This window comes from Acipenser ruthenus, chromosome 4 (assembly GCF_902713425.1).
Source record: "Acipenser ruthenus chromosome 4, fAciRut3.2 maternal haplotype, whole genome shotgun sequence".
Classification (NCBI taxonomy): Eukaryota; Metazoa; Chordata; class Actinopteri; order Acipenseriformes; family Acipenseridae; genus Acipenser; species Acipenser ruthenus.
The window spans coordinates 63,287,144-63,308,985 of NC_081192.1; the positions used below are offsets into that span (position 1 = coordinate 63,287,144).

The 21,842-nt window shown below is 38.3% G+C and overlaps 1 protein-coding gene across 1 annotated transcript in view; it reads left to right on the plus strand.

Annotated features, from left to right (window-relative positions):
• The window catches only part of LOC117399857 (glucose-fructose oxidoreductase domain-containing protein 1), a 66,079-nt gene that overhangs the window by 35,350 nt on the left and 8,887 nt on the right, over nt 1-21,842 (plus strand). The window lies entirely within an intron of this gene.

A 21,842-nucleotide genomic window follows, 5' to 3' on the forward strand; every position in this document is an offset into this window, starting at 1 on the left:
ATGGTAAATGTGTATAAGGGTAGTGGTAGCAGCACAGTGCTCCACAAACATCATGAAAGGGTATTTGAAGATGGCTTGAGTTCGTATTAAGGGTTCAAAGCAGTTATTTAACAGACAAGTGGACAGTAGTTTGGTTCTAATGTTTGTGAGATTAGCTGCAGCCACCACATCCTCCAGGCAGTCAGCAATAAAGTGATGTATTATTGATGAAAGAGTATACACACAGCATTTGCAGTGTGTGTTTACTGTACATTAATAAGTGGTCTGGGGTTTTAGCAGTGTTTGCTTGCCAGACAGGTTTATGACTGGTCCTGTCCAGTCGGGAAACTAAAACCGTGAATGATACACATTCAGAATGTGTCACACAACATTAATATACGTTTTAGTTAGACGAATATTCTTCAATCAGTAAGATTACATCATTTTTCTCAATCCATACCTCACGCAGATGGATTTGAACCAGTGACCAGTGAGGTGAAAAGTCTCATTACATGTGATTGATACCCTGACAGCACTTATCTCTTACACAGATCAACTTTCTCTGACCACTGGGTTTGTGTCAACAGGTGTGCTAAGTATATATTACTTAGGGGTCGGTTTACTAAAGTGTTGCGTCAGTCGCAATAGTTGCAAACCAGTTGCAAACAAGTCAGAAGTCCTAAATGCAACTTTTTAGGGAATGCTTTGTGGTTGTTTTTCTTTGCGGTTCAACCTCAGATGAATATGTAGTTTTGGGCGCTCCTGCATAAATTCGCAAAAAGGGGGTGTAGATCGTGCAAATCAGGGTTCTCATATATTATAATGAGATGTACAAAAGCTGCAGACAATTGCCACACTTACAATTGCATCCATTTTTTAAGAACTTTTGAAAGCATGTTTTAAATACTCACAATTTTTGCTGGCATTTCTCAGTCTGCCTTTTCTCATGCATTGCCAGTTGTGCTAAATGCATTTTTGAGGCGACCAGCGAAATACCTATTTTTCCCCTAAAACCAAGGAGCAATAGACTGCGCACATGTGCCGCTAACCCCTCCAGCTCACTCTGACCATCTGTTTAGGAATAGGAAACACACCTATTGTGCAGTTGGTTTGTAATTGTGCACAATTTAGCACTGCACCACTGACTAACTTAAATAAAAACAGACAGTATACATTTGGTTTATAGGCTACTCATGATAATACGAATTAGTGGTATAATACAAAATTTGTTGCTGGTCCCTTGAAATTCGTATTAATGAGAATTGATTGTCCTCCAGTAAGTATCATAACTTGTCAATGCGGCACCATGATCTATTTTGTGTTAATGGTCTAAGCTGCCAAGATAATAATAATAATAATAATAATATTAATAATAATATAATAATAATAATAATAATAATAATAATCTGCTAAAATCATTTAGTTTCAATTTAAAATAATCTTTTATTCGCATTACACCAATGCGTGCAATGCAGCAGCATGATTTATTTTCTGTTACCATATCGGTAGCCTACAGGCTAAAGTAAAAAGAAAGTGCGCTAGGTATTCATTTGATTTTACTAATGTACTGTATCCTGTATAGGCCTACTGTACAGATTTATATATTTTTTTTCATATTGTAATGTGTAGCCTACCCAAAACACATGAGTGTTATTTCAGCGCAATGATTTATACATTTAAAATACATTGAGCACTGTAAATGTATGTGTGTGCGATATTTTTTTGTTTTTGGTTTTTTAAACCCGACACCTCCTAATGTCAGACAAACCTATCCGGTTTAGCGAGGGTCTACTCCTGTTTGATTATGAAAAGCTTTTTTAAAGAAACACATTTTTATTTGGGGGTGGTGGGAGCCTGTCACAAAGACGGCCAGAGTGGGTGGCGTCAGACCGGAAGCAGGAAGGAATTCAAACACAGACAGACGGTGATGGTGATGAGCTGAGTGCAATGGCTGCACTCAGCGTTTATTAACAAATAAAACGGTTGTAAACAGTACAAAAACAGGACACGGCACTTGCGCCAAAATAAACAGACATACAAAACGGACTAACACTAAACAAACGGTGCACGGACAGACAAACAGACACGGTGAGAACAAACACTTTACGTTTACGATCTTACTTATTTTAACTCTCCTCTCTCTCTCACCCGTTCTCCTCTTCCGAACACCCAACCCCGACTGCAAGAAAATGTGCCTATTTATACTGTTGTGCTGGGATTCAATTACTAATTAATTATTCACTTGAATCCCAGCACGTGAATTAATTCTGTGCAACCCCGTGTTCACATATTATATTTAACCAGCACGTGAAGTGATTTGTGCCCTCCTCGTGCCTACATACAAATCTACACTTTTTAAATATACGTGAAACACAGACCCGTTTATATCCCGTGTACCAATCTATATACCAACATTAACATACGCACGCATACATACACAAAACACACAAATGCACACAGGGGCGGGGCACTTTGCCACAGAGCCCCACTATAGATTCGGATGGGATTAAACTGCCTTTCATTTATAAATATATATATATATACTGACGGTCGCTCTACTATAGATACTAATGAGAGCATAACAAATACAAAAGAAAAACGAGGGAAACGCAGATCTTTTCAAGAAAGCTGGGAGACTTTGTATAAATGGATTTTATATTTTTAAATGCTGCAATAACAGTTCTGCTTGTGAGCATCCACACTGTAATTTGACAGAACAGGTGGTTTATTTGCACTATGTGGGACCTTATTTTCCCCCATTGGTGCTTGAGCCCCGGAGCGCTCACAGAATCACTGCCTGTGCACCTATTATCAGTGATTAAAGCCTGTTTTTCAAATTAACTGGTTATCGCTCACCAGTATTGGTATAAGAAACGTGTGTTTTAAAAAAAGTAATTCCGGCTTCCAATCACTTAAAATATGCTGACGATAATGTAAACAACACCAAGCTACAGACAGCGAGTCACAAGCTTTAAACGTGTTACTGTTTATAGATAAGAACTGAACTTTATTAGGAATGTATTGTGTTATTATGTTTTAAGCAACATACTACGATAATGTTCATTATGGTAATTGTTTGTTTATTAGTGTTAAAATGTTTAGTAAAACGTGACCTATCGTTTGACCTCGTTAGTAAAATCGGCCCTGTTTGCTAATGACATCTTCAGTCAGGGTTGTAACCCGGTATAAATCTCCACATTTTTGTAAACACTTCAAAAGATGCAACGTGTTTCAGTAAATTCAACGATAAACTTCGCATCCCGCGCAGAGGGAGAACACAAACGTAAAACGTCACTAAGACATCAACTAGTCCTCATCAGATTTAATTCGCCTGGGGCAAGCGTGAGTTTCTAACCCTATATATATAGATAGATAGATAGATAGATATAGATATCGATATATATATATATATATATACAGTACTGTGCAAAAGTTTTAGGCAGGTGTGAAAAAATGCTGTAAAGTAAGAATGCTTTCAAAAATAGACATGTTAATAGTTTATATTTATCAATTAACAAAATGCAAAGTGAGTGAACAGAAGAAAAATCTACATCAAATCAATATTTGGTGTGACCACCCTTTGCCTTCAAAACAGCATCAATTCTTCTAGGTACACTTGCATACAGTTTTTGAAGGAACTCGGCAGGTAGGTTGGCCCAAACATCTTGGAGAACTAACCACAGTTCTTCTGTGGATTTAGGCACCCTCAGTTGCTTCTCTCTCTTCATGTAATCCCAGACAGACTCGATGATGTTGAGATCAGGGCTCTGTGGGGGCCATACCATCACTTCCAGGACTCCTTGTTCTTCTTTACGCTGAAGATAGTTCTTAATGACTTTCGTGTATGTTTGGGGTCATTGTCATGCTGCAGAATAAATTTGGGGCCAATCAGATGCCTCCCTGATGGTATTGCATGATGGATAAGTATCTGCCTGTACTTCTCAGCATTGAGGAGACTATTAATTCTGACCAAATCCCCAACTCCATTTGCAGAAATGCAGCCCCAAACTTGCAAGGAACCTCCACCATGCTTCACTGTTGCCTGTAGACACTCATTCGTGTACCGCTCTCCAGCCCTTCGGCGAACAAACTGCCTTCTGCTACAGCCACATATTTCAGATTTTGACTCATCAGTCCAGAGCACCTGTTGCCATTTTTCTGCACCCCAGTTCCTGTGTTTTCGTGCATAGTTGAGTCTCATGGCCTTGTTTCCATGTCGGAGGTATGGCTTTTTGGCCGCAAGTCTTCCATGAAGGCCACTTCTGACCAGACTTCTCCGGACAGTAGATGGGTGTACCAGGGTCCCACTGTTTTCTGCCAATTCTGAGCTGATGGCACTGCTGGACATCTTCCGATTGCGAAGGGAAGTAAGCATGATGTGTCTTTCATCTGCTGCAGTAAGTTTCCTTGGCCGACCACTGCGTCTATGGTCCTCGGCGTTGCCCGTTTCTTTGTGCTTCTTCAAAAGAGCTTGGACAGCACATCTGGAAACCCCTGTCTGCCTTGAAATGTCTGCCTGGGAGAGACCTTGCTGATGCAGTATAACTACCTTGTGTCTTGTTGCTGTGCTCAGTCTTGCCATGGTGTATGACTTTTGACAGTAAACTGTCTTCAGCAACCTCACCTTGTTAGCTGAGTTTGGCTGTTCCTCACCCTCCTACACAGCTGTTTCTGTTTCAGTTAATGATTGTGTTTCAACCTACATATTGAATTGATGATCATTAGCACCTGTTTGGTATAATTGTTTAATCATACACCTGACTATATGCCTACAAAATCCCTGACTTTGTGCAAGTGTACCTAGAAGAATTGATGCTGTTTTGAAGGCAAAGGGTGGTCACACCAAATATGGATTTGATTTAGATTTTTCTTCTGTTCACTCACTTTGCATTTAGTTAATTGATAAATATAATCTATTAACATGTCTATTTTTGAAAGCATTCTTACTTTACAGCATTTTTTCACACCTGCCTAAAACTTTTGCACAGTACTGTATATATATATATATATGTGTATGTGTGTGTATATATATATGTATATATATATATATATATATATATATATATATATATATATATATATATATATATATATATATATATACAGCGCGTATCAGACAAAGTGAGTTCCAGTATCACACACGAGTACATAGTCTGCTGGGTGCTGAACACGCCTTCACGTCTCAAAATATACCAGCAGCTCTTCTGCTACAGACAACAACAATACAACAACAGATTAAACCCACCAGTTTCGACAGAAATTCAGGATCGCTGCAAGCCCATGAATCAAGCTTGATAGTATGATCGTAAAATACTTTTATTGCGTTGGTTGTATTTGTAATTTCTAAATTCTTGACCCGTAAATTTTGGTCACGTCTCAATGGGTACATTTCCTGGTTAAATAAATAAATTTTTAAATGATTTTATTTACAGTTAAAAATAATGATAATAAGGGTGATGTGGTGGTTAGCTATGCTGCCTCACAGCTCCAGGGTACTGGGTTCGATTCTGGCCTCGGGTCTGTCTGTGTGGAGTTTGCATGTTCTCCCCGTGTTCGTGGGATTTCTTCCCACAGTCCAGACATGCTGGCTAGGTGGATTGGCCTCTCTAAATTGCCCCTTAATTGCCCTGCGATGGACTGGCGTCCCGTCCAGGGTGTAGTCCTGCCTTGTACCCTATGTCTGCCAGGTTAGGCTCCGGTTCACCACAATCCTCTATAGGATTAAGCGGTTACAGATAATGGATGGATAATAATAATAATAATAATAATAATAATAATAATAATAATAATAATAGCATCAGTAATAAAACAGATTTAAATTAGATGGATGTAGTAATTGTTAAGAAGACGCTACAAATATTTAAATTAGTATATTGCAGCTGTCTTCATTAACATGTTTTCTCTTAGTACATACGACAAAATGTTCACTTTTAAGTGTTGCAACAAAAATACTAATTGCGGTATGTTTGCGCTGCGACTGGCCCATCTTAATACACCTATCCCTTAGTGTTACTGAACAGGTTGTAGGGTTTAAATGAAATAACATGTCAAAACTGATATATGACCAGGGCTGTGTTACTTAAAATATCAAAACAATCGCAATTATGTTGAAAAAGATATTGCTGGAATACATACAGCAAAGCAGAAAGCTAAGGAAAGTCATGTGTTGTGTTTTAAACCCTACAGCCTGTTCAGTAACACACACTTTGAAATGGTTCAATGATGATATTTATGCAGAGACCATCCAACTTATTTATTTTGAAAGCTTTGCCAGATTCAAACCTAGACAAACTGACGGAATGTAAAAACAGGAATGAAGACAATTGGATTGAATGGATTTGTTACCATCCAGTGATGGTAACAAATAAAACACAGGGTTTGTGAGGACTTTGTAAAAGAGAACCATTAAGGATTGTGGTGATCAATGGCTGAGAATTACTCAAAGTTCAGATCCCACAAACTGTTGCTGTTGTTAAGTATGTGTGTGAACTAAACAGTGGGCATAGGCAAGTTTATTGTTTATGTAGAGTTGAATAATTTTTCCGACTTCTAACTACATCATTACAGTAACATGGCCAGTTCTTCAACAACAGTGTTAATTGTGTAATACCAGTGCAATATTTTATACTATGTGTTCGGTATTTCATGACCGACAGGCGGATCCCACGAGACTGCTGCCCTCTACCAGCAGTAATACGGATGTGCCAGATAGTCAGTCTAGATCTCCCCTGTTACAGTTACCCTCTGAAACAAAGAGGGAGAAGAAGGCCTGTCTCTGGACTGGGAGACTGCAAGGATTACAAAGGGTTCATCATGCAGGCTTTGTGCTGGTTTATTTAATTAGCAGGTTTAGGTGCCATATTACAAACACTGTGATAAAGATTATTGAAGATCATATGCTAGAAAATCATACAAATAAAACATAAATGATCTTCATCACCAGCTTCCTTATAACTGCTATTTGGACAGTGCTGCTACATTGTTGAAGTGCAGCCTCATGGACTCAGAGGTGACAGTCTGGAAAAGCTGGTTTGTCTGCTTAAAGGTGGGGCTCCTTTACTGACCTTGGGCTTCTATCACAGGCAGCAGCACCGTGCATACTCTGCCCGGTTTAAATGTAAAAAGACAAAATGAAAGTGGTAATGAAAATAGATATTTTATATCAAATTATTATTAATTCAGTATTGCTATTGTTGGCATTATTTATTTGACCTTTGATTGCAGCATCTTCTGTGAGCTGCAGTACAAGTGGAAAACAGATCAAAAACCAGTATGATGTTAAAATGGGTCAGTCAGCCCTGCAGGCTGGAGCATGCCACTTGTAACCAGCCAAAGCTGAGCCCAAGCAAATAGCAGTACCCCAGGGCTTTCAGTATTCTGTGTCATAAATATAAACCCTGATCTATGTATCTCTCTTGCTATACTATACAGTACTTGTAAATGTCCATACAGTAACCCTTTTGACTAGCAGTACAGTTTATTTTTAGTATGGTGTGGACAACATATTTAAGCAATAAAGAACACTTGGTAATACTAGCAATTACGAGCCTAGCAGTTAAATTCAAGCCCATGAGCTCCATATTACCAAATGGTAATTTACCTATGAATAGAAAATATGTAAAAAAATACAATTGCATATTTTAAACTAATAGCAGCAGTGTGGAGTAGTGGTTAGGGCTCTGGACTTTTGACCGGAAGGGTTGTGGGTTCAATCGCCAGTGGGGGACACTGCTGTTGTACCCTTGAGCAAGGTACTTTACCTAGATTGCTTCAGTAAAAACCCAACTGTATAAATGGGTAATTGTATGTAAAAATAATGTGTAAAAAAATAAATAAATAAATAAATAAATAAATAAATAATATAATATAATTGTATGTAAAAATAATGTGATATCTTGTAACAATTGTAAGTTGCCCTGGATAAGGGCGTCTGCTAAGAAATAAATAATAATAATAATAATAATAATAATAATAATAATAAATGCAACTGTGTTGTGTTATTTTAACTATGAAAGAAAATAATTGTTCTAAAATTAAGTAGGATTGTGCCAGTAATTAACAAGGATCTCTTAAATTAGCTAATAAAACTGTAAAATAAAACAGGGGTGTCAAACATGTGGCCCGGCCTCCAGAGCGATGTCATCCGGCCCACGGAATATTGTGGAATATTATTTTTTTTTATTCAGTAGGATACAGGTTTAAAAAAAAAAAAAAAAAAAAAGCAAAAAAATCACAAAATCTAAATAGATACAGGTCATTTTTTTATTTAGCACTCACTAAAAGATGAAGACAAAGAATATTAGTGACTGCTACTGCTGTAGCTCCAATTCAGGATACAGAATTGGAGCTACAGTAGTCCTTAATTATTTGGTTTTCTTTATTCATCCGTTATTTAATCCTTTAGTTTTTCACTCCTATGTTGTTACATGCCACTCATTTTTAAAAGATGTATAAAGTATATAATAATGATGTTGCAATCAGTATTGTTTATAGTGATATAAAATAAATGTGGCATTCAACCTTTTTTAAAATGAGTGGAATTTCATGGAATTAAATTATATTTCCTTTCATTCCAATTCAAATTCCAATTCTGTATCCTGAAGATTTTTTCAATTAAAATTCAAATTCTTGAATTGAATTGGAGTTTACCAACACATTCAGAATTGACCCCAACCCTGGTGCAAGGTATATTTGTATTTGGACTAGTTTAAAATTGTAATAATAAAATACCTTGTTTTGAATTCAAGTCATGTAGAACCCACCTTGATCAAAATAATCAAACTAGACAACATTTCTAGTGAATACAAAGGAACAGTTTTATTAGAAGTAAAACTAAATAAAAGGAAGAATTAAAAGTGCAACAACTAAACTAAAATAATACAGAAAGGACGAATGAACTAAACTAAACAGTACAGAAAAGGAAAAATAAACAATGACACCCACACCCGCTGGTTGATTAGCGATCCAACGCAATCTGTGGGAGATTCACTTAATGGTTACAACTGCATTCCTGACAGCTATTTAAGATGAAGGTTAGTCTTAACAGGGGTATCGTTAGTAACACAAATAGTTACTTTTGTTAATATTTGATAATCAAAACATTGTTAAATCAGTCTCATGTATATATAGTTTTGGTTCAGAAGGCAATTCTCACTCTTGCGAGATAAAGACGCTCTTTGAATCCAGACATCCTATTGAGAATTATCTATTATCAGACAGCTAAATTTGGATTTTAGCCTTAAAAGCAGATTGAAACCCACATCAATTTGTATAAATTACATACAAACAAATACCATAGTGTTCATTAACTCAAAGCATGAATTGAAAGCAATAATACTTTTCTTACATTCCAATTAAAACAAAACATTAATTTTATTTTAAGGTCTGCTTATTCTCGAGTTCATAAGAGGATTAAAACACTACTCATTGAATACATAACGGATGTTCGCTGCCTCCTCCAGCGGATTCGTGTCTTTAACAATACAGGTGCTCGAAGGCTCTCCTGCTGGCAAGTACAAGTACGGGTTCCGGGGTCTGCCTTCCTCACGTTTCGTCTCCACTTCAGGATACGAAAGAAATGTCTTTGCAAAGAACAAGAGTCATTAACTGTTTAGGTATTCCACTGAAACAGCAATTCCTCCACCAATATGTGCACTCTTTGTCCGGTTATGTCTGGTATATTCCACCGCAAAACTCTGGCACTGCTAGCTGAATAAACTGAATATATTTCAAATTATGTCGACTTCAAATGTTCATCCAACTCTTTCTCCGGTGATCAATCGGGGCTAAGTTAGAGATTTGAAGTTAGAGATTTTTATGATTTTAGACGTCTTACGCAGCAGACTCCCACACCAAGGCAAACACTAGAATAGTTATCTCGTATTAGAGTGTCCGAAAACGGTATTTCTTTTCCAGCTGGTCGCAGGCTGGATCTCCAGATTGTCACAGTTCAAAGACTGGTTTGTGTATCAGAATCCCCGAGGCAGGCACCACCTGTACCCGTACTGGAAACGCATGGACGCTGCTATTGGACAGACCCAGATGGCTCAAATGCAGCTTGGGCACTCTCCACGGCTGGCCTCTCAGGAGCTGCATCAACCAGAGCCTCCTGGGCCAATGAAGGGCTACTAAGAGCACCTTTGTCCGGTCCTGGCTGATTTTCTCCAGACACAGTGGGAGCATGGTGAGCAGTGTGAAGGCTTATAACAGTTGCCTCAGTCACTGGTGTGACAAGACATTTATGGCCAGCGGGTCCCCGCCTCCTTTTATACAGAACCAGAGGGGACAGTGGGTTGATTCTTTGGAGGCAAAGAGATCTATCTCTGCTCTCCCAATTGAGGCTCACCACCTCGGGGTGAAGCCTCCATTCTAAGGCACTGGGAACTCCCCTTGAGAGGAGGTCCGCCTCCCAGTTTGTCACCTCGGGCAGATGTACTGCCCACAGTGAGAGGAGGTTCTCGTGTGCCCAATGCAAAAGATTGCTGGCCACGCGATGGAGTCTGGGAGACCTGGGGCCGTCCTGGTGGTTTAGATATGCCACCACAGTTGTCCTTACGGACAAGCATGTCTTCCTGGAACCTCCTGCAAAAAATTCTGCAAGGCCAGGTAAACTGCAGTTCCAAAACATTGATGTGGAGACCGTGCCAAGAGGGGTTCCACATACCTCCACACAGCGCCCCAGCCCAGTCTAAACTATGGATGGGCACGAGTACTCAAATACTGAGTACTCACCAAGGACGTTAGTATTCGTTAACATATGGAGTAATCGTTTTTTTTTTTTTTAAATTTAGATTTACAACAATATGCTGGATTAATTTCATAAGCTTTGTAAAATAAAAAATAGAAAACGTGATGTCAATGTGGTATTGTGAAATACAAAGAGACCATGAAATTTGAAATACTTTAACTATACATTTTTAATGCAGTTTTTTGCAACGGCATGTTATTCAGAGCTGATGCCCAGACAGAAGCGACAAGCCGCAATGACACACCCACAGCAAGCTCCCACATCACAAGCGCCGCAGCGCTCAACACACGCTTTGGGGAGGATTATTGCATTGCCGACTCCGATGCCGATCGGAACGAGATTGAGCAATATTTCACCGAGCCATGCATCCCACCCGATCAAAACCCATTGCAGTGGTGGAAAATCAATGAAAAAAGTACACCAAACTCAGTGTCCTGGCTAAGCCGTACCTATCAATCCCTGCAACCTCAGTTCCAGTGGAGAGGGTATTTTCCACAGCGGGACTAATTGTAAGTCGGCTCCACACTCGCCTCTCCCCTGAGCATGTAGACATGCTCGTTTTTTTGAATAAAAATTATTGATTTGCTAGCGAAATATTTAGGCTATGTAAACATTTTAAAAACTTTTGCACAAGAATGCGTCAGGCCTACGGCAAGTATTTATTTAGCTCAGATTTCAGTTATTGCAATAACTTACTTATGTTGACTTTTGACGGTTTCATTCATTGTGCAATAGGCTAAATGTAGCCTGGTTACTTAGAAGGACACAAAGTGATCCTCCGTTCTCATGTTTAATAAATTATTTTCAAATTGCACTTGTTTTCGTTGTGACTCATGTATTAAATGGCAAACCTAAGCCATTACAATCTGTCATGGTTAATAAGAATTACATCATGGCTGGCGTTAGGATAATTTACATAAATGTGCACGCATTAAATATTCTCAAGAGTACTGGAGTACTCGATAATAATATCATGAGAGTACTCGAATAGTGAAATAATTCCAAATGCCCATCCCTAGTCTAGACTCGTCCGTTGTGACGACCTCCCTTTGGTGACAGGGCCCAGCGCTACACGAGGCATAGATGGACAGGCTGTTTCCACCAAGAGAGTGCCTTTAGACAGTGGCGAGACACTGTCAATAGGTGGTCACGGTTCAACACAGGCTGAAAAACGAATTCTTAAATTGATTAAATGAAATGCTCACTCCTGCTTTTACAGTCTGTTTGTATTACAGTAGAGCCTTATCAAGAAAAACGCTTGTTAGTTTAAATATTATGTTTCTTATTAGATCAAAATACTTAAAACATATTATTTTTCTTCAGAGAGTTTTGTCACTCTATTATTAGATCAGAATACTTTTTTTTATTTAAATCCTCTATGCTTAGTAACAACATAATCAAATAAAATCAAATAGGTCTTTTTAGTTTCAAATATCGTTCTATCTAAAAAGGGTTACCCTTTTGTTTTTGCTCATTTGCAATACCTAGCCTACGTATTTAGTTCCCCCAGATGTCTGCTTCTTTCAAGGTTACAGACTTCCACGCGCAATAGTCTAACCAGCTTCCAAGAGTGTATGTGAACGAATAACAAAGGCACATAGACAAGCTTTTTTTCTAACATTAACACTTGTTCAGTTTTCTTAGTTCAAATCATTGTAACCTGTTCATAATTTGCTGCAATATTATTTTTTGCTAGTTTTATATTCTTTAAAACAGAGTACAATTATTCAGGGCTTGAATTTAATTTCTTGTGTGCTGGGGGGATTTCCCCCCTGTGCTGCAGCCAATGGGGGGGATTCCAAAATGTTAGGGGGGAATGGCAAAAAAAAGGCACTTTTGCATATAAAAAACTATATGTATTTTACTGCATCATCATTCACACCAGTGTTGCTTTAAAATAAGCTGCTTTACCTAACAGCTGTTCATCACTGTGAGACAGAGCACTCTCCATTGCTTTTGCCATTGCCTGACGTGAAGTTTTTGCTGCAGCAGAAGAAAAAGGTGCTTTTCTTTTTAACCAGCGCTCCATTTCTTTCTTTTTTTAAACTCTTTACACACACCCCTATTTCCACCTGTTTTTCACTGTTTTCATTTATGTATGTTTAACTACTGGATAGTTTGTACTGCATGCATGTAACATATCAAATGGAAGACCATATCAAAATTTCCTTTCATATTATGTAAGCTGCAACAGGATTGGGCATACTATATGTGGTAGAGATGAGAATATATGTAAAAAAAATTTTTTTTGAAAAATCACTTTTCCAAAAAAATCATGTTTGGTCACTGCTATATACATTGTAATCCTAAATGGCTAAAAAAAAAAAAAACTGCACCATTGAACCTCAATATGAAATGCTACCCTAAGCTGTGAACTCTGTCACATGATGAGAGGCTTAACTCCAGGCAGTCGTAGTTCTGGCTAGGAGTACTGCATACACACACTGAATATGTCTTTGGAAAGCTCAGAGTCTGTACTTTTAAACAAGATAGGTGGCTTTTACAGTGCCTGAGTAATATGTGCGTAACTTTCGGTGCGCTGGTGCCCCAAAATGAATGGGGATGAGTTAGTTAAAGCTAAAGTCATCGCTTGCAAAACAACACCTAGATAGACTTAATATTGTATGTTTTTTTTTTTTTTTCAAAACTGTTTACTTATACTGCAGTGTACTGAGTTTCTATAATGCTTAAAGATAGCGGCTGAGAATCACGTACAAGCGAATAAAGTCTCGCGGCACTTAAAATATCAGCACTACTTTATTTATTTATTTATTTATTTATTTTAACCAGAACTACTCAGAATGCGGTTCATAGTGCTTTTTTCAGTGACACCCACTTCTTTAGAGATTGTTGTAGCGTTTCAGGCATAAATTATGTGAAATATACAGTAGCTTGGTGTCTTTAAATATCTTTGCGGATTCTCCCACAGTGAAAGTTGCAGATGTCCGGGAGCAACTTGTAAATTGCGCGATTCCCGCAATACCGCGCTGAAATTCAAGCCCTGATTTATTACAATATTCTGACAGTGTCAGTTAGTACTGAACTTCTTTTGTTTTTAATTATAATATGTTCTTTCAACAATAATAATGTTATTTGTATAGCAGTTTAACTTAAATGATTTTATAACATGTATTTCTAATTCAGTTACTTCAGTATAACAGTTACTCCTAGAAATGGTAATATTATTTTTTCTAAATTAAGTCTGACCCCTTTCTCTGTTCATACAAAATCCAGTTGAAGTAGGTGTTGACATTCTAGCCTTTTGGCCAATTTTCGGTGTTGATTAATATGAGACATTACCGTAAGCAGTAATGCAAGTAAAGTAACGAAAGAAATTGGCTACTTTTTCTCATAAAACTGGAATGTGTTATTTTTCTCATAAACCTGGAATATGTTAACAAGGCCTTATGATAAGAGCCTGCCAAGTTTGACTCCTTCCAGCAGGTGCTTTCATAGACTGCTAATAATATTTTCTACTGGTTTTACAGATCTATTTGAAAGGAGTATATACAGTATTACTATAATTATTGACAAAGAGTATATCATTATTTCAATCAATACAGGTTAGTTTAAATCATCCAATAACTCGGCACATTCCCAACAGGATTCGAACTCTGCACCAGGCTCAGCTCGGACTGGATCTGTGAACACCACGACAGGCCTGTGCAGAACTGCTAAAAATATTTTCTAAAACACATTACAGTCATTACAATATTTGTTGCAGTTTCACAAATATTCCATTTATGTCCTAAAGATCAGCCTGCTTCCAGTAGCTGTGACAGTCTTGGGTCAGTTTCTGTTCTCAGTGAGTCAGTTTCTAATCACAGGTGTGGGTGACAGTCTTTAAAAGCCTGATACCTGCAAAAACTTTAATTTTGTTAGCTGGGCTCCCATCTCTGCATTCTCATTCCCATTGTCAGTGGGCAAACACATTTCAACTGAATCTGGGTCCATCAAAGAACCTTCCACGGCCTTCCATGCAAAATGATCTAATGACTTGTAGCACAAAAAGAAAATACCAGAACCGTCTGTGCATTCTCAGTCTCAGTAGGGCCAGGATAGCTTCCATGCACTTCGAAAAGGCACAGGGAGGTAGCAAGAGGCCAAATGGCAAGTCCCGGCACTCATACTTTGTTCCTTGAAAGGCGACCCGCAGGTACTTCCTGTGCACTTTTAGGTCCACTGTGGTGAACCAGTCGCCTGGCCTGATTTACTGCAACAGCTGTTGCATTGCCAACATTTTTAACCTCCTTCAGCTCAGATACAACTGGATCTCAAAAAGAAAATCCGGGTGCACTAGGGGGTCACGGTGGAGGTGGTAGGCTCGTCATCAAAGATGGACTGCCTTGTCTCGCCTTCTGTAGGCCAGGGCACTTGCAAGACTAGTGGCCCTCTTGATCAGTGGTAGAAGCTCTGTAACCACAGGAGATGTGCTGTCTGACTCCACATCCTCAGATGGGAACGCCAGCTCCAGTTTGCCCACCTCCTCAGTGGTGGCAAGGGAGAGCACGTCATCCTACTGCCAATATGCGCTTGTAGGGGACAGGCGGAGCAGCACCGCCCAGAGCTTCTCCATCAGTTCCAAGTCCGCCGATCGCTTGGAACAGCGACTCTTCTTCTTCCTTGGGGGAGGAGAAGGAGACGTAGAGGAGGATTAGGAAGACTGAAGACAGCTTCCTGCGTGCTGTGGTCCCAGGCAGGAAGAGCATCTGCCGTGCTTGTCCTCAACAGGCGAGACTGGCCTTGCATGTCTCGCAAGAATAAAACTCAGGCATTATGCAAATAGCAGTGCAGTGTACAGTAACAATGTACAGGTGCTGCCTCAGTCTGCTTAAATCAAATCAAACTTTATTTATATAGTGCTTTTCATGGCAGAGCCATCTCAAGGCGCTTAACAGAAAACAACAGTTAAAAACATCAACAATAAAACTGCTAAAACTATAAAAACAGTAATCAAACTCTAGTACATAATATATATATATATATATATATATATATATATATATATATATATATATATATATATATATATATATATTCAATTTAATTGCATATAAGTAAAAGAAAAACATAGTGTGTTTGGGAATTCAGAAGTGTACCTCAAAATACATTTATTTTCTTACTGGTATTCACTATTGCTGAGGGGACGGTTCATGAAGTGAGCAGTTGAGGGGTAATGACAATAAGGCATTGACAAGTTCGCATATACCCTGTCAAGCCAATCAGAGAGCCTGATTTCTCTGTGATTAAAGAAGAATTCATATTTAAGTTACACTTTTACTGCAGACATGTTTCTAGTTGCCTAAATTGGATTTAATTGGAGCCTTACTGAGATTCCTGGGACATTTAGTAAATTAAGCTTCTAGTTGCATTACCATACTTTCCTGGTATTTGAAAGAACCATGATCTGTAATTCTGTACCCAGTTCATGTTACAATGTTACTTATATTGGCAAGCAATAATAACTTCTGCCACATAAATCAACTGAAAGGAGTATTTTTTTATGATTTACAATTTTTAAATCAAATTCCATTCAACATTTGAAACATGAGGAAGTTTTGTGTTTGGGAAACTCCATTTCTAGTGAACCAAATTCTCAGAAGTATTACATCAATTTGTGGTTAATGATTAATAAGCCAAGTGTGATGAAAAAAGGATTTCAGAGTGTTGTGTACATGCTAAAGAAGAACTGTGTAAGTCAAGTCCCATATGGTGATAATCGCCTGTTTTCTTTAACAGCGATGGATTCCTTTAACTCTATATAAATACCACGGATGTTTTCCCCCCACAAATTATTTATTGGTCCCTCTTATTATCATCACTAAATATAATTATATTTAGATCAACCAGTGTTCAGATCATGTGTGCAGGACCAGAGTGCGCAAACTGTCTTAGTAAAAGTAAGTTCATAGTAATAAATGCATGCAATACTTTACTGCATTAAAGAAAGAACAGTGGGTCAATGTGTGAAAGCACCTTCTCATTCCCAGCATTTAATTTCTTAATTGGGTTGAGAAAGTAGATGACCTTTGAATGAGTCATATGGTTAAAAAAGAATGTAGCCTTGTGTTAGCCTTGACAGTCATCGAGGGCTGGATGAATATTTCAGTGAGGCACATTGACCTACAGTGCCTTGCATAAGTATTCACCCCCTTTGGACTTTTCCACATTTTGTAGTGTTATAACCTGGAATTAAAATGGATTTAATTAGGATTTTTTGTCACTGATCTACACAAAATAGTCCATAATGTCAAAGTGGGGAAAAAAATCTACATATTTTTCAAAATTATTTACAAATAAAAAACTGAAAAGTCTTGATTGCATAAGTATTCACCCCCTTTGCTGTGACACCCCTAAATAAGCTCTGGTGCAACAAATTGCCTTCAGAAGTCACGTAATTAGTTGAATGGAGTCCACCTGTGTGCAATTAAAGTGTCACATGATCTCACATTAAATACACCTGTTTCTGGAAGGCCCCAGAATTTGTTAGAGAGCATATCTAAATGAACAGCATCATGAAGACCAAGGAGCTATCAAAACAAGTCCGGGATGAAGTTCTGGAGAAGCACCAATCAGGGTTGAGTTATAAAAAAATATCCCAAACTTTGAACATCCCCCAGAACACTGTTAAATCCATTATTAAAAAATGCAAAGAATATGGCACAACCGCGACTCTGCCTAGAGAAGGCCGTCCACCAAAACTCAGTGACCAGGTAAGGAGGGCATTAGTCAGAGAAGCAACCAAGAGCCCAATGGTAACTCTGACGGAGCTGGAGAGATCCACAGCTGAGATGGGAGAAACCGTCCATGGGACAACTATAACCCGGATGCTCCACAAAGCTGGGCTTTATGGAAGAGTGGCGAGAAGAAAGCCATTGCTGAAAAAAACCCATATCAAATCCCGTTTGGATTTTGCCAAAAGGCATGTGGGAAACACAGCAAACGTGGAAAAATATTCTCTGGTCTGATGAGACCAAAATTGAACTTTTTGGCCTTAGCGCAAAACGCTATGTGTGGCGCAAAGCCAACTCTGCTCATCACGCTGAGAACACCATCCCCACGGTAAAGCATGGTGGTGGCAGCATCATGTTATGGAGATGCTTTTCATCGGCAGGGAATGGGAAACTGGTCAGGATTGAGGGCAAGATGGATGGAGCCAAATACAGGGACATTCTAGAGGAAAACCTGTTTCAGTCTGCAAGAGACCTGGGATTGGGGTGGAGGTTCACCTTCCAGCAGGACAATGACCCTAAACACACAGCCAAAACTACACTGGAGTGGTTTAAAAACAAGAACCTGAATGTCTTAGAATGGCCCAGTCAAAGCCCAGACCTCAATCCGATTGAGAATCTGGCAAGACTTGAAAATTGCTGTTCACCAACGGTCCCCATCCAACTTGACAGAGCTTGAGCAATTTTGCCAAGAAGAATGGGCAAAAATTGCAGGATCCAGATGTGCAAAGCTAGTAGAGACTTACCCAGAAAGACTCACAACTGTAATTGCTGCCAAAGGTGCTTCTACCAACTATTGACTACTGTGAATACTTGTGCAGCCAACAATTGTCTTTTTTCTGTTTAATTAACTTTTGTGTCACAATAAAAAAATATTTTGCACCTTCAAAGTGTTAAGTATGTTGTGTAAATCAAATGGTAAAAATCCCAATTAAGTCCATTTTAATTCCAGGTTGTAACACTACAAAATGTGGAAAAGTCCAAGGGGGGTGAATACTTATGCAAGGCACTGTAATGGAGGTTGAGAGACTGCATTGGAAAGATGTGATTGCCAAGGCTGATCCTGTCCCAGCTGGCAGTGGAGATGGATCCCAGGGGAGAGAATCTACTGAAGAGAAAAGTTATACTAAATCTCTGACTGTGATAAATCCCAGAGCAGGCTAGTATTGTGCTTATACTGCATGTTTTCAAGTTGCATAGCAAACTGGGTCATCTGGATATTCTTTGCCTAAATCTGCCATTTGGAGTTAAATGGCAGCCTAAAGGCTAGTTTTGTTTCCAAGGATTTAGGTTTATGTACTTTGTCAAAAAACTGTGATTAAAAGGCATCACATAAACAATACTAGAGTCTGAAGCCTGCAGTACTGTATTGTTGCATATCGGGACTAGTTTAGTTCAGTTTGCTTAATACTTTGCAAACCTAGTTTTGCCCACTAGGAACTGGGCTGTATGAATTCACTTATCTTACTGTTGGCCTTCCCAACAGAATGTACTGCAGGGGTTCCCAAAAGTTTGTGGCTTGAGCCCCCCCATGAGAATAGGCACCATGAGAATAGGCACCTTGACTTGAGTATTCCCACCAAGTGAATATATAGAAATGTGACATTCCGTTCCTCTTACAAACACCCCCTTAATTTATAATTGATAAAACTAGCGTGGGCATTGACAATTGATATTATAAATGTACAATAGAGTTGACATTGGTATATAATGTAAAATACAGTAGCCAGAAACATGACGGTAGCATTCATGTAAATGAATTCATGTCGGTCTGGGGACCATTGCCTTGTTAGGTGTCAGGAGCCTTTTTAAAGAATATTTCTCTGTGTTATGCAGCCAACCTTAAACCATCTTGCGGGCCCCCAGTTTGGGAACCACTTATGTACAGTACCATAATTGCTTTTCCATCACTATGACAGAGAATGGAATTAAACCTCCAACCTGAAAATGCTTTATAATCTTTTGTTAATCCACCAAGCTCATCCTTCTGTCACCTGCAAGCTGCATAGGCTGCCCTCTAGAGGCAAAACAGATAAGAAAATATGTAGTTAATAAGTAGTTGGGGTTGACATCTGCCAGAGTTTTGTCATTGACATTTTCTTTTTTTAAGTACCATACGAACACACACATACACACACACACACATACACAGTGATGAGATACTTAGTGCCACGCTTGAACTAAAATGAGTTAAATAGCAAATACCAGACTTTTTATTATTATTATTATTATTATTTATTTCTTAGCCGACGCCCTTATCCAGGGCGACTTACAATTGTTACAAGATATCACATTATTTTTACATACAATTACCCATTTATACAGTTGGGTTTTTACTGGAGCAATCTAGGTAAAGTACCTTGCTCAAGGGTACAGCAGCAGTGTTCCCCACTGGGGATTGAACCCACAACCCTCCAGTCAAGAGTCCAGAGCCCTAACCACTACTCCACACTGCTGCCCTTTTAGCTGTTATCAAAGAAAATAGAACAGCTACACAGTAAAGCAAAAAAAAGTTGCACTTGAGACCTATGAGGAAACGGGCGTAATCAGGATTTTGGGTAATAATTAGGGGCTGTTGATGTAATCGCAGTTAACTTCTGCGATTAATGCTTACAATTTTTGGGAGATAATTATTTTTTTTTTATTTAGTGTCCCTTAATCGCATTCCTGTCTTGTCCCTCTTAGCAATTCATTTCCAGTGCATGGCAAGATTGAGTATAGTCATCGTTTTGAATATAAAGTTTGTCACGGAACCGCATTATGTAGCAAAGCACTCAAACTGAAGGACTTGTGAATTGAACGGTTATTTTTTTAGAATTTTGACAGTTTGTTGGATAGAAAGAGGGTTACTTGTATTTACTGTCAAAGTGAGTTCCAGTATCACAGACGTGCATCTAATCTGCTGTACCACCTGCATGCTAAACATGCTTTCACTTATCAAAATACACTCTAGTAGTTTTTCTGCTACAGACAACAACAATACAACAACAACTGAAACCCGTCAGTTTCAACTTTAGAAATTCAGGACTGTTGCAAACCCATGAATCAAGCTAAGTATGATACTATAACCAGTGCTGTTGGACAGCTACCGACTGCAGACCCGTTAACATTGTAGCTTTGTTTTATTTCAATAACCACATTTATTTTTAAACAATATTATTTAGAATTATGGCGGGTATAACCTTTACTCAGGAAATGTTTTATTTTATTTAGGTAATTTTAAAGTTATTAATAACATAATTTAAAATTGTTATTATTATTATTATTATTTAATTAGCAATGAAAAACTTCAGCTTATGAGTAAAGGAAACTGTAAAGGAAACTGATAATTGTAAATGCAGTGAGTAATAAACTGACTCCATTGTGATTTAGCAGTTGGTTCAAACAATTTAACAGCAATGCTGAATTCTAAATAAATTAAAACTATAAAGAGAATCCAGAAATAGGAAAACAGGCTTTTTATGTCGGGTTGTTTTTTTAATAATAATCATAATAATAGTAGTATAATAATAATAATAATAATATTGTAAACATGAACCTGTTTAAATAACTCATTTTGTTGTACCTTCTTTTTCAAAGGCTGCAATAACCGTTTCATCCTTTGAGAGATATGCATTTCCATACATATCTTCAAATGCACCATTAAAAGCATTCATTTTTAAAGAGTCGACAATTATGTTTTGTATTTTCTATAATATCTATATTAATCTTCGACTTGGAAGGCTGAATCTGGCGTAACAATGACAGGACTCTGCCCAATAACAACTAAATATGTGTTTGACTGATTTTATTTTTAATGTTTTTTTTTTTAAGTGTGCTAGGCGGGCAATGAAGCAAGCAGCTCATGGGTCAGAGCTTACATTGGTTGGGACGGGGGATTTACAGTGTCACAGGCGGCTGACTTTTTTTTTTCTGACACGTCTTTTGAATAATGAATTTCGGGGTGGTGTTCAAACCCCTAAAAGTGTTGCCCTTGTTAAAACAATAAGGAGCCCAGGTTATGAAAATCTAAATTATGTTTAATATATCCTGATAATGTACTGTATAAATGTTACTTTTTATGTATTTATTATTTTATCAAAAGCAGCCCATTAGAGGACATCATATCTGTAGTGTATCAAATACAGCAAGGTGTGATGGTAGGTAGAGCTTGGTAATTTTGGGTTTGTGGTCTCTCTCACCATACTGTATATCTAAAACCAGCCTGAGAAAAACAACCAGACACACTATCAATTAAATGTAATCTTTCAGCGGTAATGACAGACCAGTGGATTCCAAAAGCCCACAGTGTCATCTTTCCAATGTACTGTTCAGGATGATTATTAAGTTGCTTAGGCTACCACTGGTCACAGTGGCCACTTTGAAGCCCATTAGGCCTACTAGTG